A 23,531-nucleotide genomic window follows, 5' to 3' on the forward strand; every position below is an offset into this window, starting at 1 on the left:
ATTAATTTAAAAAGGAAGTAAGAAGCAAATGATTTTCTCAATAAAACACCTTATTAGCATGTAGAATATTTGTTTTGATTTCATTGAATAAGTAGAAAAATACTAATGATTGTTCCTACTAATCAAAGATAAGAGATATGGTCCGTCGATTTTTGTTTCATGTATCATTCTACTGTATCCGCATTGCATCCCATAATGTTTTATCTGATAACAAGGATTGTAACTAAACCACATCACATATTGTGCATTGAAAAAAATGTACTGGAAAATGCCCACTTTTGTACAGTGATTATACTTAACCGCCCATTACCCACGTGGTTGATTTGCCAAACACAATTTAACATACTGTAAGAACCACTTAGGATGAGGTTAGTTTAGAAGCAAGAATAAAATCATTTATCATCATAAATGATCTTAGAGATGGTCCAATTAAGGTTCAGAGTTATGCGGGTAGTTCAGCCGAACGACATTTTTGGCCGCATGTCCATTTCGGTCAGATAGGTTTTGGCCTAATGGTTTGTTCGGTCAAATGACATATTCGTTTGGTCGAAAAAGTCGTTTGACCGAATAAATAATTTAGTCGAAAATGCCGTTTGGTAGAAATTTTGGTTTGGTAGGAATAGTTATTTGGCCGTTAAGTGGAGTGCGTGATTGAACATGTTTCGTATCGGACGCGGATCCAGGTATTTAGTTCTGTATTTTTTGCATTGGAATGTAAAGAGTGCACGTTTGCTCATGTTTTCCATTAGACGCAGAACGATCATGGGTTCATCAAAATGCTTGGTTTTGTTTTGTGCGTGAGTTAATTTACCTTGACATATGTAGTTTTCCACAACATAATTATATATTTGCTTACCAAGGAGACTTCCTATAGATTACATTCTCGTCTAACCAACTGTCCCTTTCCCGTGGGAATCACGGAAATGCAGAGGATTCCGCTGTCTCGTGTAGCACTGAGTGTAAACCATAATAATTTTCATGTAAATCATAATAATTTTCTTAACTTTCCTCTCCTAATCCTAAGTCGACTGTAAGGACGATGCCGACATCGTTATTGATCTTGAATTGATGAAACTCCAAAACATGTACAGTAAAAGTTTTCTAATCACAAGACGGCTATTCAAGTGGTTTGGTCAATTGAGCTATTCAGCCAAAGGGACTGTTTGACCAAATGAACAAATGACTAGATGGCCTTCGGCCAAATGGTTTATTTGATCAAACGACATATTCGGCCAAATAGCTTTCAGCCCTGTGGCCTTCGGCCAAATAACTTTCTGCCAAGTGACTGTGTAGATGGGCTTCGGCCAAATGGTTTATTTGATCAAACGACATATTCAGCCAAATGACTTTCAGCCCTGTGACCTTCGGCCAAATAGCTTTCTGCCAAGTGAATGTTCCAAATTTAAGTCGGAGTAGAAAATCATCGAACATGTCGATGGGAACATGTCGATGGCGGCGGCGTGCCAAAAACTGTCGACGGCGGTGCACGCCTCTAAGCATCAGTTTTAACATGTTAAAGTTGTGGATGTGACTGTTGCATGAACTTCAAGGGATAGTTTATAATATTCGTTGTACATATTAGATTTTACCATCTATTTTGTATTTCAACGTAAAGTGAAGAACCGATCCAAATATCAAAATTCACATAAATAAAGGAAAAAAAACTTCAACGTATGATACTTATAATTGTCATCAATATAACCATCGACATTTTTCAGGATAGAAGAGATTCTTCGAGAAATCGCCAATTAATAATGTTCAATGTTCATAATACAGTGTCAACCCGATTTTATCACGTCCCGATTTTATCACGTTTTCGACCCGATTTTGTCACCCCAAAAAATTTTGAAAATTTTAGTCGTTCTTCTTATTTCCGCAAATAATACCGCGAACAGCATTGATTTTCATGAAATAACTTTCACCGCCTGTAGTTTAAAATAAATGACTTCTGGGTACCTGAGAAAAGTACGGTAAGCATATTCGACAATAAATAACGGGTACCGTTCATGCATTTTGCCTTTCCAATTCGTAATCTGATTCGAAGTTGTGAAATGAATTAAAAAATTGATTTTTTTTTCGATTTTGTCACATACCCTGTTTTATCACCCCAAAATTCACCATGGGGGTGATAAAATCGGGAAATATATGTATTCATAATATTTTATACAGTTCAGGGACAGAAAAAGTCACTTTAACTACACTCAAACAGTTGACATCCAACATACAATCAAGTCACCAGTCTTGAGATGCTCGTTCTGCAGTGCTGCTATCGCACTTGCGAAGTCCGTGCGGACGAGAGCTGGCTTCTCCGATTTTTTAACGTCTGTCTACGTCTGTCTTTTCTATATTGAGGTACACTTTGCGATTGCGAAAATCGAAGACCGTCACGAAAATATGATGGACTTTGAACGTTAATATCTCATCCGTTTCTCGATGGATTTCCAATATTTTTGGACCATTCAATCAAGAATGAGTCAACGCTTTATTGTATTGTTCTAAAAATACAGATTTTCAACTATTTATTATTGAAAATTGGCAAACAGTTTAGAAATAGTAAAACAACCAATTCCGTACATGCCTTGCAAGCACAGACATCAAAATCAAGCAACTTGCGGGTTGGATCTAATCTTCAGTTCGAACAAGATTTCATGCAGAGCGGTCGCAGTGGAGCGCCAACATCAGCATGAAGGCGCTATTAGCATTTTCAACGGAATTCCGTCGCATCAAGCTCAACGAGCCAGCATTTTATGTGAAGAAAAGGTTGATTACAAAAATTTGCAATAACAGCACGATATGAATTTTAAACGCAAGATTCCGACAAGCGTTTGGTTGCAGTTAGTTATTGGAAAAGCGCGTTGGGGAAATGAAATTAATTCTTCTCAGGACCAGCATTTTCTGTACAGAAAGGGTTGATTGCAAAAATGGACTGTTTCGGTGACATCGCCGTGGTAGCTCAGTTGCTATTAGTCATTTCATCCATTCGAACAAATATATTGCATCATATCCCGACGCGCGCTTGAGATTCTGGTACCGAAGGGCAACTTTCTGTCATCGCCAAACGATGCACTTTGATGAAAACTAATCTCGAATGAACCTTCTTTCATATAAAATGGCAGACCGGAAAAAAATCATTTTATTTCCAATAAGTAACAGAAACAAAATCAAATACAAACAAAACCAAAACAAAAGAATATTGCCAGAAAAGTTCACTTTCTGCCGAATCGATAAAGACGCTACTTTAGAGGAAAATTTCTACAGCAACCACCCACCGGTGAGGGACGCTCAAGCTGACTGCCTCCAAACGATTATGTTTTGGACTTTGGAGAAATTCCGCTCTGAATCAAATCTTGCGAGAAAACTTCACACACACTTAAAATTTTTAACCGATCTGGGCTGTGCAAATCTCGGTTAAAGTTCGTTAGCTGAAATAACGGCTGAATGAACGTATGATTACGGTTGCACCTTTGAGTGCCGCAGTAAACAAATTACTTTTTCAGCTGAGCAGGGCTTGGATGAATGAAGCAATGAAGATGAGGACCGATGCTTCAGCACCAGATATACTCCCGAGGAAGGTAGCTTCATGAGAGAACAGTTTCAAAGTGCTTGGTGCAGAATGCTTCCTCGCTCCATATTGCATTGCAGTACGAACCAGCTGGAGAGTGAAATCAAACATCCGCTAGTGCAGAGAATATTTAACTCTCTTGCCTCACTTATACTGAGTTGCGCATTTCAGTTGGAATTAATGTGTGAAAGAGAGGTATATGATGCATTCTCTCTCTTTCTCGCTAATCTGGTTTTGTATTCACACAACACTCACTCGCATCTGAAACACTGCCGATGAACGAAGGAACCATCCTCATTTCACACTGCCCTACTAAACCAAGGGGCTAGACTTTACTAAGGTGGCGCAGATCAGCGCTGCGTGCCACTAGTTCTCTCTTTTACTCTCCCGTTAGTCTTATGCAACGCAAATAGTGACGTCAATGTCAATGTATAAAACGAATGCTTTGTATTTGCCTCTTCCCTTGTTCGTGCAGCCAGCAGCACGTCGTCGAGCGCACATCAATCGGTGCACCGAAATTATAACCTCACTGTGGGCTAAAAACGAAGCATTCGTTCGTTTTTGAACGAATTTTCCAAGGACTGCAGCTGAGATATCAGCAGAAAGTCACGAACCAAGCGCTCGGCTGTACGGATCTCGGCAAAAGAATAAAAAATGCCGAGCTGAACTAAGTGTGCAGGATGCTTTGAATTTCCAGTCCCTACGAGCTTCGGGACCGCTCTTTGTAGAATCCCGATCAAAATGACTCGCACCTAGCCCATTAGCCCAGCCTTTTCGTTAAACGTTATGAGTGCTCATCATATTTACACTCATGATATATCACAAGAGGGGGGAATAGCGAGAACAATTCCCTGAAAAACAAACCATCGCTCAGTTAATATATGACCATTTTGCGTCCATAGTCCACAAAACGTTGTTTAGTACGACAATTGACCTTTCTCGTCAAAATTGTATCTCGTTTTATTGTCTTAGCCGATTCTTATGCTTATTTAAGGTCAACTTTCCCAACGAACCCATATTTCTTGAAGTCTCTAACTGCTTTAAAAATCGAAAACAAAAACCGAAAAAGTGCTGCACGTGTGAACCGGTCTGAAAAATCCACCCGATGTTTGTTCAAAGTCGGGCAAATGTTAGATCAATCTTTAAAAAACGCACTTGCACGGTTTTTTTTTAATTTTAAAAATACTTAGGGGTCGTACACTGCCGCTAACCGCAAGTCGAGCACATCTGTATATGGAGGCCCATATACAGATGTGCTCGACTTGCGGTTAGCGGCAGTACACATATTACGTAAGCATTTTTTGACTCACCGACCCCCCAAGTAAGATTTTTTTTCATACAAATCTCGCGTGATTTTTGAAAACGTCGTAAGTCCAAAAGAGAGGCTCTCTTTGTTTACTTTCTCTTTCGATTATTACAAAGCCATACTAACATTCACATTGGATTTTCCAGCACCGATCTGAAGAAAATAGCTTAGTCTAGACCGGTTGTCTTATAAGACCGGTTGTCCTCTACGGACATGAAACATGGACAATGCTCGAGGAGGACTTGCAAGCACTCGGAGTATTCGAGAGACGGGTGCTTAGGACCATCTTTGGCGATGTGCAAGAAGACGGTGTGTGGCGGCGAAGAATGAACCATGAGCTCGCCCAACTCTACGGCGAACCCAGTATCCAGAAGGTAGCTAAAGCCGGAAGGGTACGATGGGCAGGACATGTTGCAAGAATGCCGGACAGCAACCCTGCAAAGATGGTGTTCGCTTCCGATCCGGCAGGTACGAGACGGCGTGGACCGAAGCGAGCGAGATGGGCAGACCAGGTGCAAAACGACTTGGCGAGCGTGGGGCGTATCCGAGTGTGGAGAGATGCGGCCTCGAACCGTGTATTGTGGCGTCAAATTGTTGATTCAGTGTTATCTGTTTAGATGTTAACTAAATAAATGAATGAAAGAACAGAACCTAAACCAAAGTTAAAACCTAGTGAAAAAAAATTCACTTGAGTGCGATTAACGCTAGCTTCAGACATTTGATTTGCGGCTGAAACGCTTTAAGGTGACGCTGTTCATGCGACTAAGAACCGATTTATTTCTAATGATGCGTCATTCCAATCACTAACAGCAACAAAACCAAAATTAGGATCTTAAGAGAAATTTCAATTTCGCTGCAACTGACGCCAACGTCAGCCACTCGATAATTATCCGCTGGAACGCTAAGCGATTTTTTTGCAGCATGTGATTCTTCTACCCACAGAAGCTTTCAGCCTTTGCTTAGCGATTACGTTTTGCACTTTGAAGAAAATTGAATGAAATGGTGGTTCTGTAAAAGAATCGATTTATTTTCACAAATAGCAACAAAACCAAAATAATAATCTTGTAGGAAAATTTCATTTGATATCTACTGACACTCATATCATATAATATCATATCCAGGGTTCGAATCCAAAGGAGAATGAGAGAAATCGTATTTTGGCCATAACTTTTGATCCCATAGTCTGATCTGGCCAATTTTAAATATGAAACAATAAGCCAGGATTCCCCGTCGAATGCAACTTATCGGATCAAGATAAGTGCCTAAAAGATGAGTGAGTTTTATTTTGCGCACATACATACACACACGCACACACATACGCACAGACAGACATCATCTCAATTCGTCGAGCTGAGTCAATTGGTATACAACACTATGGGAACCGGACCTTCTTTTCCAGTAGTTCATTTCTAATTAAATTTTATTCACTTTATCAGAATATTACAAAAAACGACATTCATACGAATTGATTGGATAGGATTGCTGAATAATTTCATCCATCCATATTGAAGAAATCCTCCACCATGAGCAGTCTAATGGAGCGGAGAAATGGCAAAAAATTAAGCGAATTCAACCGACTTCTGTCGATTACCCGTTCCCCAACTTCCCGTTGCTCTCTACCAGAGTGAGTGAGAGTCAGCTGGAAGAAACACATTTTTCAACGCCGCCACGCCAGCAACCCAGTCGGGTAGTAGTGATATATCTGCTGCGCTGTGGCCAACCAAATCACGATCCCGGAAGAACAGCAACGGGGCTAGAAAAGCCCTAACGACTACAATCGACTCGTCGCCGCGCGCCGTTGTCGTTGTCGCTCCGCTCGGGATGTTGCAATATCGTTTCTAGGTATATGTATAGCTAGTCTGCAGAGAGGTAGAGCCAATAACGAACCGACTCGGAGACGGTTCATCCCAGGCTTCAGGAGTGCGCGGCCGTTTCGCCCCAGCCAGTCAGAGAAGATCTAATCGCGCGAAGCGCAACGAAACGGGGAATTAAATATGTAACTTGCTTTGTGCTGGGACGCCCGGGGCTGTTGCTGTAGCGCCGGCGGGTATTCAATCCGTTCACCTCCTTGCGAAATTAGGATCAGAAAGTGAAGTCTTTGAATAATGGTCTTAGACGTCGGTTTTTATGAGGCAGAAATTACATGGAATCACGTTTAATGAACAATACTATAGTTGTTCTTGATTGCAAAACGATTCATTTGGGTATACTCGAGCGATTCTCAAACTATGGCTGGTACAATAGTTTTGCGTGAATTTGGAACCCACGAATGTTAGTCCCCTACCCGTACGTAACACTCAACATCTAATAACAACAATAGTCACATCGATAGCTGTGTCTAATAATTTATTAAAGTCAAGAGCTACCAAAAGTTTTGTTGTGAGTAGCAAGTCTCGAAGAGTGCTAGCGCTCTCTTACAAAGTAGCCATACCATGATTCCACATTCAAGTGATATTTCATTCAACCTACAATTAATCAAAATTTCTCGCCGGAAACACAAGATAGTCTCAATTGTAAACATTGCCGAATCTCAGCTGAGGAGACTGATCATTGTCTTATTTCTCATGCACACCATACTTAAATGTGCATGCCTCTAGAGGTGCCGGCACCATGTAGTTGTACACGAGCGAGTTTTATAAACACAGCAATTCCATTTTTCACCATTCGTCTCGCATGTAAACATTGTTCTCGGAATAGCCGGCGTGCGGGGACCATTCCGGTCCAGCGAACAGTTTTGAGGGATGGCTGGTCAGCAGTTAATTTTATTACATTCATTCGCAGTCGCACGCTGCTTGCCATCCAAGCCCAACCTTCTTTTCCGGAGTAATCAGCCGGGCTGAGCTGAGCGATTGCAGCTTACTGACTTCGACGGCGGTGATGGTGGTGGCTCGTGGAGTGCGGTGGAGATGTGACGTGTTATCAAATGGTAATTATCATTTGCCTACGTACGAAGCGGCAGTGATGGACGAACGACGGCGATCAAGTCTATCAAGTCGTATACGCTTGGATCGTCGCGCAGGCTACAGGGCTGGGAACAACTTTCGTTCAAGAACTTCGTCACTATTTTTAGATTAAATCCCAGTTCGGTACCCGCCGGCTCCGCTTAAAAATACCAATATAGAAGCATTGTAAAGCAGGAAGGAATAGAGACTGAAATAAGACTATATGACAGGCGCAGGGTGACCACTTAATTGCCTTTATAAAATTCCCACATTTTTCGTGATATTTTTTGAAAAAATCTCGATTTCATATTGGAGAAAAGATGCAGCTATAAGCAGTTTTAAAGCTAATAGATAGATGTTTGGTTGTCTGGAATCAACCATTCACTGCTATTTATCATCCAAGATTTTACATAAATATATATCTGCTTTCTTTGGATTCAAGCTTTTATAAAACTCACTCAATGCACATTGATCAGCAGAAAAAAAATCAGAAGGGTTGTGTACAAGACACGACCGCAAGGTAGACGTTAGACAACGTAAGGATATTATTTATGCGATCAGACGCGTTCACTTCTTGCAAAATTAGTGGTCGTAAGCAGGAAAAGCGCAAGGATATAGCAACAGTTTTGGAGAACAGCAAACGGAAGCAGAAGCGGAAGCGCTGGTGGAGGAAATCAAAGTACGTCTACCTATACAGATCGGTTTTCTCACAGGGCAACAGCATTCGAGTTACATTTAGCTTGGTGCCGCTGAGAAAATGAAGCGGATTAACTGTCTAATAAACCAAAAGGTCCTTTTCAGGGCCACAATAATCACTGGAAGAGGGTAATTACCGATTTGAACTTCATTCATTGTTCGAATTTATTGCACCATTTCGTTCGCAGCATTCGGACTATCTGTTGCTTATTCCGCTGGCGTTTGTGGCAGCAGCGCGTTGAAGTACATTTCTGCATGTGAATTGTGAATACATTTTCGCAGTCTATCCCTCTGGCGCACGCTTGTGATTCTGCTATAGACGAAAAATTTCCGTCATCACAAATCGATCATGACCTGCACTTTGAAGGCAAATTTTCTCGCTCAATCTTCTCTTTTGTTAAATTGTAGATCTGAAAAGAACCGAATTATTATTCATAAAGCGCCTTTCCGAACACTAAAAGCAACAAAACCAAATCAGTATCTTGAAATAAAATTTCACATTACTGATACTAATGTCATCCATGCGGCAGCATCTTCCTCCGACGTGTGCTACGGACGGAAACTTTCTGCGATTGCCAAGCAATTCATTTTCACTATGAACCAAATTCTTCCTTAACCTTCCATTTTATAGAATGTTGGGTCCTGAGAAGAACCGAATCACTAACAGCAACCACTCAACAGTCGGAAGCGCACTTGTGATTCTGCTACCGAAGTCAATTTCCGCTGTGGCCAAGCGATGATGATTTGTCCTTGATGAAAATGTATTCTGCTCAACCTTTTCTTTTGGAAAATCATGATTTACAATAATGCGCCTTCCTAATAAACTGCAACAAATCCACATCCCGAACCATGCGAGAAATTTTCACTGGAGTGCCGATGACGCCGACGATAGTCTGTTAGCCGCTGAGCCGCTACAGATGCAGCAAAAACCGCATTCACTGCCATCGTTCTGTCCGCTCTCCGGGGATCCTCGAACCGAAATGACGCGCGGGTACAAACACAGGTCTATTTATACCCAGAGAAAATGAAACGGTGGCTCAAAAGGCCCGCGACTTATATCATTCTGATGTCCGCGTTGGGAATGCATGAACGGGATTGGTTGATTCTGATATTTTTACAGGGTAGGACAAGAATTGAAATTTCTAATAGCTTATCGTGAATAATCAAAAGATTCAATGAAATTGACAAATCACTGGAAAGTTCCCGGTTACAATAAATTCAATTGTAATGGCAAAAAATGGATCCAGAAAAAATCGATTTTTTTATTGTAAAGGTACATAACAGCTCTATTTTTTATTGTAAAACTGCCAATTACAATAGGCTTTATGGTAATAAGCAATTTTTTTGTTAATAACAATAATTTTTAATGTTATTCTCTTGTGAGACACAACGTTTACCGTAATTACTGTTAATTTCAGCGTACTGTTACAATAATTTCTATTGTAATTCTATTGGGATTTTTTATTAGGGAGGTCACACTGGCACCTGCCACGTCAGAATGCAAGTCAATGTAGGGAAGGGAGAAGGAAATAATTATGCAATCACTCGCCCACTGCAAGCAAGGGAAAAAACAATGATTTTTCAATAATTCCAAAATGCAAATTTGCAAAAATGCAAATTTATAGAAAAGATCACATCCACAATTACCTTAACCCGGGCAAACGCATCCCGATGGATGCTTTATTTCTAATGGAGAGATAATAGTTATCATTGCTCGGAGGTGAACTAGCCTTGGGCTAAAAACCTCTTTAATAAAGATTTTAATAATAATAATAATAACTTATCATTGCTTCATACTCGGCAAATGCATGTTTTTTTTTCCGAAAGGATTATGTCTTTTTATTGTTATTATCGAGCTGTGTATATTCACCATTTCGGGTTTCTTTTAACACTTGTAACTAACAATTTAGTAACTAATTTTATGCACACAAGAAAAATGTCATATGTATGTTATACCAAATGACCCTCACATTTGTCGCTGTCTCAATTATGCCAAATGTCCGTTAAGCTAAATGGCGTTACGCCAAATGTCTTTATGCCAAATTACCCGCTCCCGAAGCGACCGCCCAACGCGACTCCGAGTAGCAAACGCAATCATCAGCAGCTGATTTCTTTATTGTATCGAGCTGTGCAGCCTCAACGTCGACAACCTCATCGCCCTACCAGGACCAACCTACAATAGAACCGGATACTCTCCGGTCTACTCCCGTCGACTTCGGCAGATATAGAATGCGCCAACCGGTGTGCTACCTTTCCGGTTCCTAGCCACCACCGCCCTCTGCAGCAGAGCTATTGGTTACTCCGAACGCACCAAAGCCAAAAACCACACCTCCCAAAGTAGACCTTAAGCTAATAGAACACCACAACATTACTCTTCTCGGGATACCTGGCAATGCAGGAATACCAGGTAACGAATACGCAGACGCACTAGCTAATCTCGGAAGAAACGACGGTTTCCTGAGCAGAGAAGTCCCAGCAGCAGACGCCAAACTATGGGTAAAGGCAGAGATCGCTACAGCATAGGCAAACGACTGGCGACCGACGGCAGAGAAATTTATGTCGAATGCTAAAGATCTCTACCCTACCTGGGAGTGACAGCGACAACTGTCGCGAACAAGTCGTACTCTACAGGTTGAAACGGGCCACAGCAACATCACCTGATGCGCACCCGCTTCCATAACAGGTGCGTTGAGTGCGATTGCAACCTAACAATCAACCATATCCTCAGCACATGTTCACACTAGGGCGCCTATAGGATCCCTAGTCCACACTACCACACAGCCCGCATTAACAACAACATCTCCAACGCCTATTCAGTCCCACAAAACAACCTGTTGGACGAGAGGAACATCATAAACTTTTTAAAAGACGTCCACCTTTACACTAAAGTATAAAGAAAGCCTGGCGTCACCCCTCGACAACCTATCGAATAAAGACCCCTGCATTGAAACTGGATAACTCCCAAGAAATTACGGAAAACAATGATAAGGATAAAATTTCGAATCAACTCTTGACTGCAACGATGTGCGCTTCTGCGCCACGCCACCGACAGTTTTTGACGTTACGCAGCCGCGATCATTTCTGCATCTGATTAAAATCTGTCACGCCATTTTTTAATTTTCACACCGGTTGAGTTGTCTACATTTATTTAGGGGAACTGTTCCGATCTCCATCTCACTGAACATATATTTATCTGATCGAGAAACAAAAAAATACAGCGCCAATCTCGTTGCTTTTTTTTTTGTCAACATGCGTCTGAAAAAAAAATATAAGAAACAATTCAAATTGCTTTCTATTGGATTGTTTTTGATGGGATATTCGTATCGTAGCTATGTGATGAATTCCAGGAGTAGTTCCCCTAGTCTACAGCTTTATTTTTATTACACTAGATTGGTAACATTCTGTAAAACCTAAGACAAAAATCGATGAAAATTCCGCAGAATTCCTAAAAATTCCGAAAAATTTGCAGCGGAATATCCAAAAAATCACAATTGAATATTCCACGAAAGAAATTCCGAAGAATATTCCATCGTAAAATGTCTGAAGAATGTCTTGAGGGAACATTAAAAAATTTCACGAGAAAATGTCGTAGGCTTTCCAAAGGACATTCTGTAGAGTCCCTTGAAGAAGTTCCTATTTTTTTCTGGGATTTTTCTGTCGATATTATAAAGAACTAGCGAAAGAAACCCCAGGGCTGGTAGCGATCGAAGCCACTCAAAATAGTGACTTTAGTGACCAAAGCTGACGAAAAAAGGGACCAAATAGTAACTTCCAATTTCAGTTGCAAGCTCGATGAGACGAAATCAAGCGTTTTTGGGTCGAAGGAGAATAATTTTTCCGTATTTTGTGGCGGAAAACATCTTTAACTCACCACTATTTTCTCTTACAACAAACTCAGAATAGAAAACTAACGCTAACTTTTATCTACTCAGTGATACTAAGTAAAATTGTATTGCCCTCTCTTTTAACCCCACGGAAATTTTACTCAATATCAGTCTAAAGCAGGACTACTCAAATCAAATCTTGCAAGCAAATCATTTTTTAAGCCACTGGAAGTGAACGAAATATAGTTATCACTCATAACACCTATTTTTCTTTCAAAATCTGCGTGAATGAGCACTCTTTTCTCTTGAAAATGAGTAAAAATTACGATCATTGGATTAACTGAACACCTACTATAGAAAGATGCAGAGAATTCTACGATTTGTCAATGGTGCCACGGAAGTTTTTGGAATTTTTAGTGCGACATGAGTAACAGTATACGGAGCGTTTTGGTAGAAAACGAAACAAAAATTATGAAGATTTATTTACAACGAGCCTGGGATTAAACACCCGACCTCCAGCTTGTAATGAGAACCATGCTCTCTGAACTTTTAATTATTTTTCCTACAAAAAACGCAGATGTTCCGACTTGCTGCGCCTATTCATGAACGATTTCTGTTATGGAATTCGACAGCGCATGAAATCTTCAAAACTGGGGAGACTTGATCTCCTTTCTATGATATATACTCAATAAATATTTTTAATGAGCAAACCCTTCATTACATCTGTCTAATTACAAAAAATTGAGAACAAATTGAATTTTTGAGACAATTTTTTATATGGATGGCTGATGAGGGATCAATTCTCCTGAAATTGTGGTGGAATGTTGGCATATTAAGCAATGAAGATCATTCAGCATATTTATGGCTTGTGCTGTGAAATGATAGCATATTGTCATTATTGGGAGAAGTTGTTCAAATTTTGCGTGGCCAATAAAAACATCTTTAGGAGGAACAAAACACAGTAAATAATAGAGTACATAAGGTTGTCAATCAAAAAATAACTCGCCACAAAACGACGATTTGTCTAGAGGAGCTATTATAAAAATACAGTATAACAATACTACTTTAGTTCTTGGATGGAGAAGCATGTCTCCCAAGGGGTCAAATCTTCCCACCTTCCCCTACTGTATAAAGATTGAGTTGAAAAAAAACTTAAAATCGACAGTTCACCTGGTTGCATGACTGTATACCAATTTAAAAATTGTGACGTAAAATACCTTTAATTAGCTACTGGTGAAATGCCAATAAGAGCAGCGAGTTAAATGGCTGGCGAAGTTTCAGAACGATTATTTTTCCAAGATCTGTAATTTCATTTCTGCCATGAACAAAGCATCATCAGATGGATACATAAAACTTTATAAAAAAAATCTTGGTTTCAATAGTTTCAAAATAGTTGAAAATAGTGACTTTTTGCGAGAAAAAGTGACTTTAGTGACTTGAGGTCGAAAAAAGAGACTTTTTAGTGACTAGCCCGAAAAAAGTGACCAAGTCACTAAAAAGTGACCCGCTACCAGGCCTGAACCCCAGCTTTGCCCGGGTGTTGCAAATGTCACAATTGAACTACAAATGTCACAATTGAACTATCTGCAGCACCGCATTCTAGATCAATTTCCGTGCGTTTGTTTGGTTTTCCTCAACAGTTGACCCAAAATTGTATTCTAATGATTTTTTACGTTTCCCCGTTAAATTCATCAACTTTTTGATTATACAAACCATGCGGATCCCAAAACGAATCGATTAGGGAAATAATCTTGCAAATCGGACAACCCGTTCGCGAGTTAAATCGTCAGGAAGGAAAACTCAACTCATTTTTATTATATAGAAGAAGATTTTCTGAGTTAATTGTAGAGAACTTTTGAGGACATCGAAGTATTTTTCGGGGAGTTTGCCAAAGTAATCCCAGAGAATTTCTGATGAAAGTTTCGAAGAATTTATGCGAAAAATTCCAAAAAATTTCCCTAGCAAATTTCAACTATTGATGATTGATGACTGTACAATCCGTAGTTGCTACTCCGTGATTGATCAGAACAATCAAAATTGCACAGGGAACCAAAAGTTGGGGCTTGGGATTAGCATTCCAACCCCAATGTACAAAGATTGAGAATTCTAGGATTTTTGTACGTGGGACGAGGTAGATAGTTATATGGATCTGGATTCACCTTGGTAAGTGATGCGATCCGTATAACCTTTAGATAAGAAAACAATTAATTACAATGAATATTTTAATACAAAAAATAAATGAAAATAAGTGAAACATGATTTTTATCACGGTGTCTTTGTCCAAAGAGGCTCATCTTAAAAAAAAATTGGCATCTCCGAAACACCCACCACACGATAGCACAGACTTTGTTCTTTCACGTAAGCGCAATTTTAAAATGTTCTATCGGCGGTCATGTTTCCATACATTTCTGGTGGAGAATTAGATTTATATGGAATTTGCACTAAAAATACCGAAAATAATTAAAAATGTTCTAGATCCCCCCATAGAACATTTTAGTTTGCACACGACATGAAAGAGGAGACCACATTCCTCCGCGTGATGGGTGTCTCAGAGACACTGATTCTTTAAAAATTATAGTTCCCCTTAGAGACAGCGTGTTATATATTAATCGTTTCAATCCTATCATCATTATGGTTTCTACTTAAGGTTTAAATGTTTTAAATGTTTGAATGTTTTTAATGTTATAAAAATATATATTAAAAGTATGCGTCGTAACGAACCATCTAATTTTTGTTTCAAAACAAAAAAATACATGAAAATTTTTTTTTTTATTGAATAGCGAAAGTAGAAAGGTAATCGAGTTCTAAACTACGAATGTAGAGAAAAGGAACATTTTCTCTTGACCCCTTCAAAGAGTTGATCAGCAATTGCACTTTTCATAGCCGACGACACGCGGTGACGACAATGATATAAGTTTACACAAATGGTATAAACACCAGCGGAAAGCTATTCAAAATCATCGCACAATGTCAACCGGAACACTCGCGTAAAAGACTCACTTTAGTTCCCAACAAAAAGTCGTTGAACACCGAGCGAACACTCGCGCACTTCACGAAGTTATTTATCTGGCGAAATCTTAATCATAATCAGGGGAAAATCCCGGGGCATAGAACCAGCCAAACAAAAATATCGGGAGCGAGAAAAACTGCTGTCAAAAAATAAACACAACCGACCAGGCACACGGCTTACTTCGATACTCCTCCAAAAAAAATTCCGTAGAATGTGCCGAAAAAACTTGGAGAATTTATCGAGTGAAATCCGAGAGATTGCGAAAAATTTGTCAGTGAAATTTCGAAGAATTTGCCAAGGAAACTTCGAAAATTTATGTCTGAACTTCTAAATATTTTGCCGATGAAATTCCGAAGAATTTTCCGAGAAAATTTCAATTAATTTTCCGAAGCAAATTTTAAAGAATATGCCGCGTAAATATGAAGAATTTCCAGAGCAAGTTATTGCCGAGGAAATTTTCAAGAATTTGCAGAGGAAAGTGTAGATTATCTGTTGAAGTATTTTCGAAGAACAACTTTTTAAGTTGAGGAAAATTTTTCAGGGAATATCTATTTTTATAAACTTCTATGGCAAAACCCAAAGAATTTTCCACGTAAGTTTCGAAGAATTTCCTGAAGAAACTTTCAAGTACCTGCGAGGAAATTTGGAAGAATTTGCCCAGGAAATTCTACAAAATTTACCGAGGAAATCCGAAGAATTTCCCGAGGAGGCTTCAAAAATTTGTCATTTCTTTAAAAAGTTGGGCATCTGTTTCATATTTTCCACACCACACTAACATGCTAATGACGCTTTCTTCTCGGCGAACTGTTACATTCGGAAAAATCACAATACTGGCATCAATATAATAAATATGACCGTTAATTTTGTGTCATGTTGTAGAGAATGTTTAGTTTTGTCAACCACATTAGTTTGACACGTTTGACATGCGGCAAACTAGATGTTGGTCACGTGATTTGAAGCGACATCAGCAATCTTATACTGTTGAATCAACAATTGAAACGCTATTATTCCTTCAGGATTTATTTTTTTTTAATTCAAGATTCCATATTTTATGAATTATCTTTTGAATGTCCTGAAAACTTCTTTTGAATAACATAACACGGAAGTCTTTTCTTGAACTCTCAAGAAAATTCATTTTAAATTTCCTTAATTTTTTTTTATTACTAAACAAAATCTGAATTTTTGGAAAAACTTTTCTGAAATTTGAACCTTGTTATAAATGTTGTTTACAAAAAAATACCCAAATTTCAGCGAAACTTTATTTTTATGAATTTACATGCAAAATAACTTTTTCGAAAACATGATCTGTATTTCTTCGTTTTTTCAGAATCTCCGCAGTAGGTGGATTAATACACCGTTTGGTGAATTCAAAAGGTTTTAACCCTTAATCAAAAAGCAAACGTGTTTTATCTTCCATACAAAAACTTCTACGATAAAAAATAACACTGAAGATTTTCAAGCAGAAGACAAAATACGTATCTGTTGATACGAAATGATAAATTGTTTTTAATTTGAATTGATTTTTCTACGGACTATTTCTCGCTTAACTCTTCAAAAGGACATAAGTAACATTTTTTTCATGAATTAATTTGAGTACTGCAATCAAAAGCTTTCATATTGGTCTGTTGATTGTGCTATTAAAATTAATTGATGAAAAAATGTTACTTAGAAACTTATGAAAAGGGGGTCCCGTAGCGTAGTTGGCTACACGTTCGCCTTACAAGCGGATGGTCATGGGTTCGATTCCCAGCCCCTTCACCAAACCCTCGTCAGTCGCCGGATCCGCAGCCCATACGGTGGCGTTTGGGAGACGCGCCTTACCGTCACGGCTGCCTGATGACGACTGACAACTTGTTCTTCTCGGAGGCGTTCCTCTAACGTTACCCGGATAAATGGCAATCGAACAATACAACGATCATTGGATATACGACATGGACAAACGGACACAATGAACACACGATGAGGTGGACTGGCAACGACAATGATAATGAGTAGTGGAAATCTAAAAATAGACTCTGTGTGGATTCTGTACAGCAGAATATCACAGTAGATCTTGGCACAGTAGCGGTTAAGTAACACAGAGTGCCTGAACAAATAAAGAAAGGAATAAAAAAAAACCTTATGAAAAGTTAAGCGAGATTTCCTCACAAGTGACAACCACCGACATCATGAAGACTACTCTTACACCTGGATCCTCTGTACACATCGCGTCTAACAGGTACACTGGGATTGAACCCAGGCTTATTGAGCCACCGTCACAAAATGACCTGACGAACAGTGAAACCACTATAATTCTTCTTTGTTTTTTTTTTGGAAATCGGAAACTTTTGAGGGCAACCCATAGAAAGTTCAACCTAATCAGCTTTCACAGTTTTGGGAAACTTGAAGCGATTCGGTTACAGCCTGTTTATTTCGGTCTAGTGAAACTAAATTTTGTATTTAACGAACTAAAATAACACATAGGGGGATGACGGCTTTGGCAGGATTTGTTCTATTATTGGCAGGGGGGTTTTTTATGACTGACTAGGCCCAAATTTGGCCTAAACATTCTTTGCATATCAAAGAATATTGTGGCCAAATTTCATAAAATTTGGTCGACAAAAACCCCCCTGCCAATAATAGAACAAAACCTGCCAAAGCTGTCTTTCCCCCTATTTTAAAACTCATTGCACATCTGATTCACAAATTTCGTAAACTTCGGTACAGTTTGCAAGACTGATTGGCAATTACTTCACTGCATTTTTAACAAAATCACCGAAAATCAGTAACATTATTAAGTATGGGTTTATGTTCCAGTTTATATGCATGGGTTTAGTTATATCACAAGAATTTATACTTGGTTCACAAATCCATGACCAGCCCTGCACTCCACTCATCAAACTTTCAAACGCTCGCGGAAATTTCTTACTCGTGTTATTAAGTTACTTACTTGCTTGTTCTTGTTACGGAGCTTCGTTGTTTTTGCTTTGTTTTGTCTACTTTTGCCGGTGTATGTTGCCTCTTTTTTCCGCTGCGGTAATTATTTATACAACTGATATGACAGAAATTAAATGAATTAATCGTTTTTTTTTCACCACGTTGTTGCTCTTTTCTTCCTCGGATGTTTGAATAAATTTTAATGCATTCACGATGAATAATGGAACCGCACGAGACTCTATCAAAGCTGCTGCCACTTTTTATTTCGGTACCGGTCGAAGTATTTGAATAATCGTGCATCAATAATTCTGCTTCATTCACTACATTAATCACAACACACAATTGACGGGGCGCAATATCATTCGCTCTGGTGCATTATTGATACGGTGTCGAACATATGATAATTAAATTCACCAGGACAGCATTAACATTCGAACATCAACTGTATTGTAGCACCCTTTCCAGCGGTTTCAATCGAACTGGCCCAATCAAATAGCACCAACGATAACTATAGCGACGGCGACGACGACGGAAAAACCGATGCGAATCGGACGATGGTCCAACCGAGACTACGCGGCCACTAGTGCTGACCAATCGTGCGCCAATGACTCGCGAGTGGTTCGAACTGCTTGATGGGCGGCGGTTGGATCGAATCTAATCGATGGACGGATTTCTCACTCTCTTGCAGGATTTCTTCTCCACCGCGCGCGCGGTATGCTTTCGCTCCCAAAGTGATGACGCGCGCTTTGTACTGTAGAACTAGTTGGGTATTAGCCGTTGGGTCCCGATTGCGAGAGAGTAGATGAGCGATTATACTTCACTTCACCGATGCTGATATGTGACGGCAAAAGGGGACTTGGGAGAGTGTTTGTTAATTTGTAGGAATCATTTCTAGTTGAGCTGTAATGAATAAAGACAGTAAGGAAAGAGAATGTGAGTTATTGGGAAATATCGCAAAAAAAAACGTAAAACTATTTTCAACCGAATAGCTTGTATAGATGATAAAATTTGAATTATATAAAAATTAAAAAAAAATTCTTTCAAGTTTTGCCTTTTTCGTTAACTTTTTATACGATACCGGAGACCAAAAGTATCAAAGAATACAGTTAATACCAATCGACTCAGCTCGACGAATTGAGATTATGTCTGTATGTGCGTATGTATGTGTGTATGTATTCGTTTGGGCTTATTATTTGATTTTGGCACTTGCTCTTTATAAATTGCATTTGACGGGGAACACTGTCATATTTACCAATAACTTTAGGACACATTCCACGCACTGCAACACCAAGGGACCAACTTTCAAACTGAAAGTAAGAAATCTAAAAAAGTAGAGTTTCCAATGACCTTTTTGTGTGTCAATTGAATCGCTTTGTAAAATTTTGTTCTCATGAGATATTTGTATTTTAAAAACAGTGACATTGGAATGGTGTCGCGTTACGAAAATAGTCCTATAATTGAAGCTTGAGCTTGAGCTTGATTGACTGCCCGTAGTTGCTACTCTATTATGACCAGATCAGCTGTCCTTGCACAGAGAACCAACAGATGTTTGTCTGGGACTAGCACTCATCTTCAATGTACAAGTACTGGTGATCTCAGTTGTTAGGTCACTCTGGCGCCTGCCACGTCAGAATGCAAGTCAATGTAGGGTAGAGGGAGGAAATGATGATGCAACCACTCACCCACTGCAAGCCGAATATACCTCTGCACTTGCCACGAGTTCATGCGGAATTTGTTGGAATTTTTGGGTTAGCTTCGATGGGCAGAGGTACGTCTTGGTTAACGAGCTGCCAATGTGACAGATAGGAGAAAGCTACTGATAGAATTCTTATTAGAAGTAGGAAACGAGCTTTTTTTTAGTTTATTTCCATGTCTAGTTTCTACCACAAAGAAAAAAAAAAAGAAAAATAATCAGCGCGTAAAAAATACAGACGCGGAAAATTACACTATTCTGATCATACACAAAAAAAAATAATGAAAAGTAAACAGCGCGTAAAACTTGAGATGCGGAATTTTACACTATGCTACGCGGAAATGGACCTCTTCCTAACAAGTTTGCTTGCAACTTGCAAGCAATATTGACGATTCACGTCAAATATTATATACATTTAGGCTGTATCACGTGTGGAATTAAGCTAATAGTGGCGTTCCATTTATGTGCATGATCTTTAGCGTAAATTTCATTGGATTTTTCTATCTGTGTACATGAATCTTTTCCTTCAATTTTGCCCTAAATGTATGCAATTTGTATAGCATTATGCCACTTAATGGAAAAAAGTGACATAATGCAATACAAATTGCACACATTCAAGCAAAACCATCGTTTAAAATTACGCTCTTTTTGGCATTCCATTTATGTGCATTACTTTCGTGTAAATTTCAACAACTTTTTCTATCTGTGTAGAATAGTCAAGTTGGAGGTAGAGTATAAAAAATGGAAACGGTATGGAAGTTAATTCTCAGTTCTAGCGATTGAAATATACAAAGTAGGAGAATAGAACGGACCTGGGATTGAATCCACGACCTCCTGCGTATGAGGCAAAAGCAGTAGCCATATGGCTACCAAGCCAACCTGAAAATAGTCGTTTAATTGATGCTCTACAAAAAGTACAAACATTTGAAAAATAGTATTTTGGATTCTCTTAGTACTCGCCAAGAACTTTCTTTTCATGTTTTAAGATCCAAAATCGGAGCATTTTTCATGAAGTCACACTAGGTACAAAAATATGGTGTCGCGTTACGTGAATTCAATGTGCTTCAGAAATGAGGGATAAAAGGGTTTCGGTTCATTGATACAGTGTCACAATGGCTCAGATATTGAGAAAAAGTTTCTTTTGAGTATATTAGGGTTTGTACATGAATAACATACCGCCATCGGGGGTGAAAATGGGTATGGGGGGTGAGAATGGGCCACCGCTCTCACCGGCAGTCTGGAGGTCGTAGAGCAAAATCGTTAAAAAATGATACATTCAATCTATTCTACAAGCATTCTAAGTAGTTGAATTGAAACAATGACCCATTTTCACCCCCAGTTTACTCATTGTCACCCCCGACGACGGCAATCAAATTGGGGGTGTAACGGGCTGTATTATTTGGTAACTGCCCGTACTACACAAAAATAGTTTCCATACCGAAATGTTACGAAGTGGTGGAAGATTACAAATGCTTAATGTTTCGTAGGACTCATTGGGGTTGTCCATTATTACGTCACGTGAAACTTGAGTTATTTTTCTGGCCTGCAGCAGCCCAACAATAGAATCGCGGTGACTATCTGTCGCCATCGTGGCGATGACATCCCTAAAGTTTGGAGGAGTCTAAACCCTTTCAGGCCCAATTTTTTTTAAGCGGTATTACGCAGTAAATTTGATATATTTCATTTGTTTTCGTGATTAATAACGGAGAACTGACAAAACAAGTTGAGAAATGTTTTTCCGGGATGTACTAGATCATCCAAACTGTCATTGAGTCCGGAACATGTGATCTAGAGTTATAAAGCGAGCTTTTTTCGTCACTCTAAGCTTGGATAAGTATTCAACCATGTCCATAACATATACTTAAAGATCAAAAAAAATGGTCAGATTGTTTTGGCATATCCTGGGTCATCCAAACTGTTCTTGAGTACAGAACTTGCGATCTACAGCCACAACTCTAGCTTTTTTTCGTCGCTTCAAGCTTGGATATGTATTCAACTGTATCCATAATTTATTTGTGAAGATTAAGAGACATGATTAGATGGTTCTTGGATATACTGGGTCATCCAAATTACCGTTGAAGTCAGAACTTGCGATTTACAACCATTACTCAAACTTTTGTCGTCGCTTCAAGCTTGGATATGTGTTCAACTATGTCCATAGCATACTTCAGAGAACCAGAAGACAAGGTAAGATGTTTTGGGACATTCTGTGTTATCCAAACCGTCCTTGAGTTCAGAATGTGCGATCTACAGCCCTCACTTTAGCTTTTTTTCGTTGCTTCAAGCTTAGATATGTATTCTACCATATTTATAACATATTCATGAATATCAGGTTACATGGTTAGATTGTTTTGGGATATCCTGGGTCATCCAAACTGCTTTGAGTGCCGAAAAGAGCTTCTAAGCAGCTCAAGTCCCAAACTCAAGGACAGTTTGGATTGCCCAGAATATCTCATAACTATCTTACCATGGAGACACTTGCTCACAGATAGACTACGTGCTGGTCGACGGACGACATTTCACGGATGTTACAGATGTAAGGTCCTTCAGAGGTCTGAACATCGACTCGACAACACTATCTTGTAGTTGCAAAAATTCTGGCGCGACTTTCGTGCGTCACGAATTCACGAAACAACAGAACGATGCGTTTCAATATCCAACGCTTGGCAGTTGAAGGAGTTACAGAAGCCGGACGAGCGGATAGGAGATGCCACCGGATCTGGCGACTGTAGTAGTACTAGTTAGTAGAGTAGTTAGGAATAACAAAACAAATAAAATAAACTTGTTTGATGCAATATCATTATTATAATAAATATATACTAAAATTCAAACTAAGATGTTTCTCGTTACAAATCCCATGTCACGAACTTCATGTCGCAAGACCATTTACACCAAAAATAAAAATCGAATCGTTGCAGAAGAGGGGAAACAAAAAAAGCGTTATAGTAACAAGGGGAACAGAGTCTCCAGGTGACAAGTCCTCGTCTATAAAACGGACAGTCATCGGACATCAAAGGCATTCTAGTCTCGAACGTCCAACAAACAGCCAACCGTTCCCAGCAGGCCAGGAAACCAACGCGGACTCATCAGTTGCCATTGGCAACCATCACCCACCAGCGGTGGACATACAGGCGACGGACAGCATTGCAGAAAGGCACAATCCAGCGAAGAGGCAGATTGCCTGCCCATTACCAAACGACGAACTACCTCGTGGACGAACCCGATTCCATGGCGCGCGCAAGACGGCGTGTCCTCAGCGGTCGCCATTACAACGCTTCAACGAACGACGCGGACGGCGCCTATCACGACGAACTACCTCGCGGACAAACCCGATTTCGCGGCGCGCGTAAGACGGCGTGCATTCAGCGGTCGCCATAACAACGCCTCAACCAACGACGCGGACGGCGTCTACCACGGCAATCCACACGCTTGTGTAGCAACCTCGTGGCATAAAAAAAAATCGATTGGAAGATGGCTGAGTTATAAGCCCATAGAAAAAATATTTTAGTTACTAGATAAAGATTGTCACTTCGGTTCCCTTTGTTCAGCTGTCCGGAACGTCTTGGGTACCAAGCTGTCAAA

General features: G+C 39.6%; 1 protein-coding gene across 2 annotated transcripts in view; it reads right to left on the minus strand.

Annotated features, from left to right (window-relative positions):
• Nucleotides 1-23,531, minus strand: part of LOC134225819 (protein N-terminal asparagine amidohydrolase) — a 199,227-nt gene that overhangs the window by 76,149 nt on the left and 99,547 nt on the right. For both annotated transcript variants that reach the window (XM_062706189.1, XM_062706190.1), the window contains exon 2: nucleotides 18,270-19,156. The gene's annotated coding sequence lies outside the window, so the exon portion shown is untranslated. The remainder of the gene's footprint in view (nucleotides 1-18,269; nucleotides 19,157-23,531) is intronic.

This window comes from Armigeres subalbatus, chromosome 3, assembly GCF_024139115.2.
Source record: "Armigeres subalbatus isolate Guangzhou_Male chromosome 3, GZ_Asu_2, whole genome shotgun sequence".
NCBI lineage: Eukaryota > Metazoa > Arthropoda > Insecta > Diptera > Culicidae > Armigeres > Armigeres subalbatus.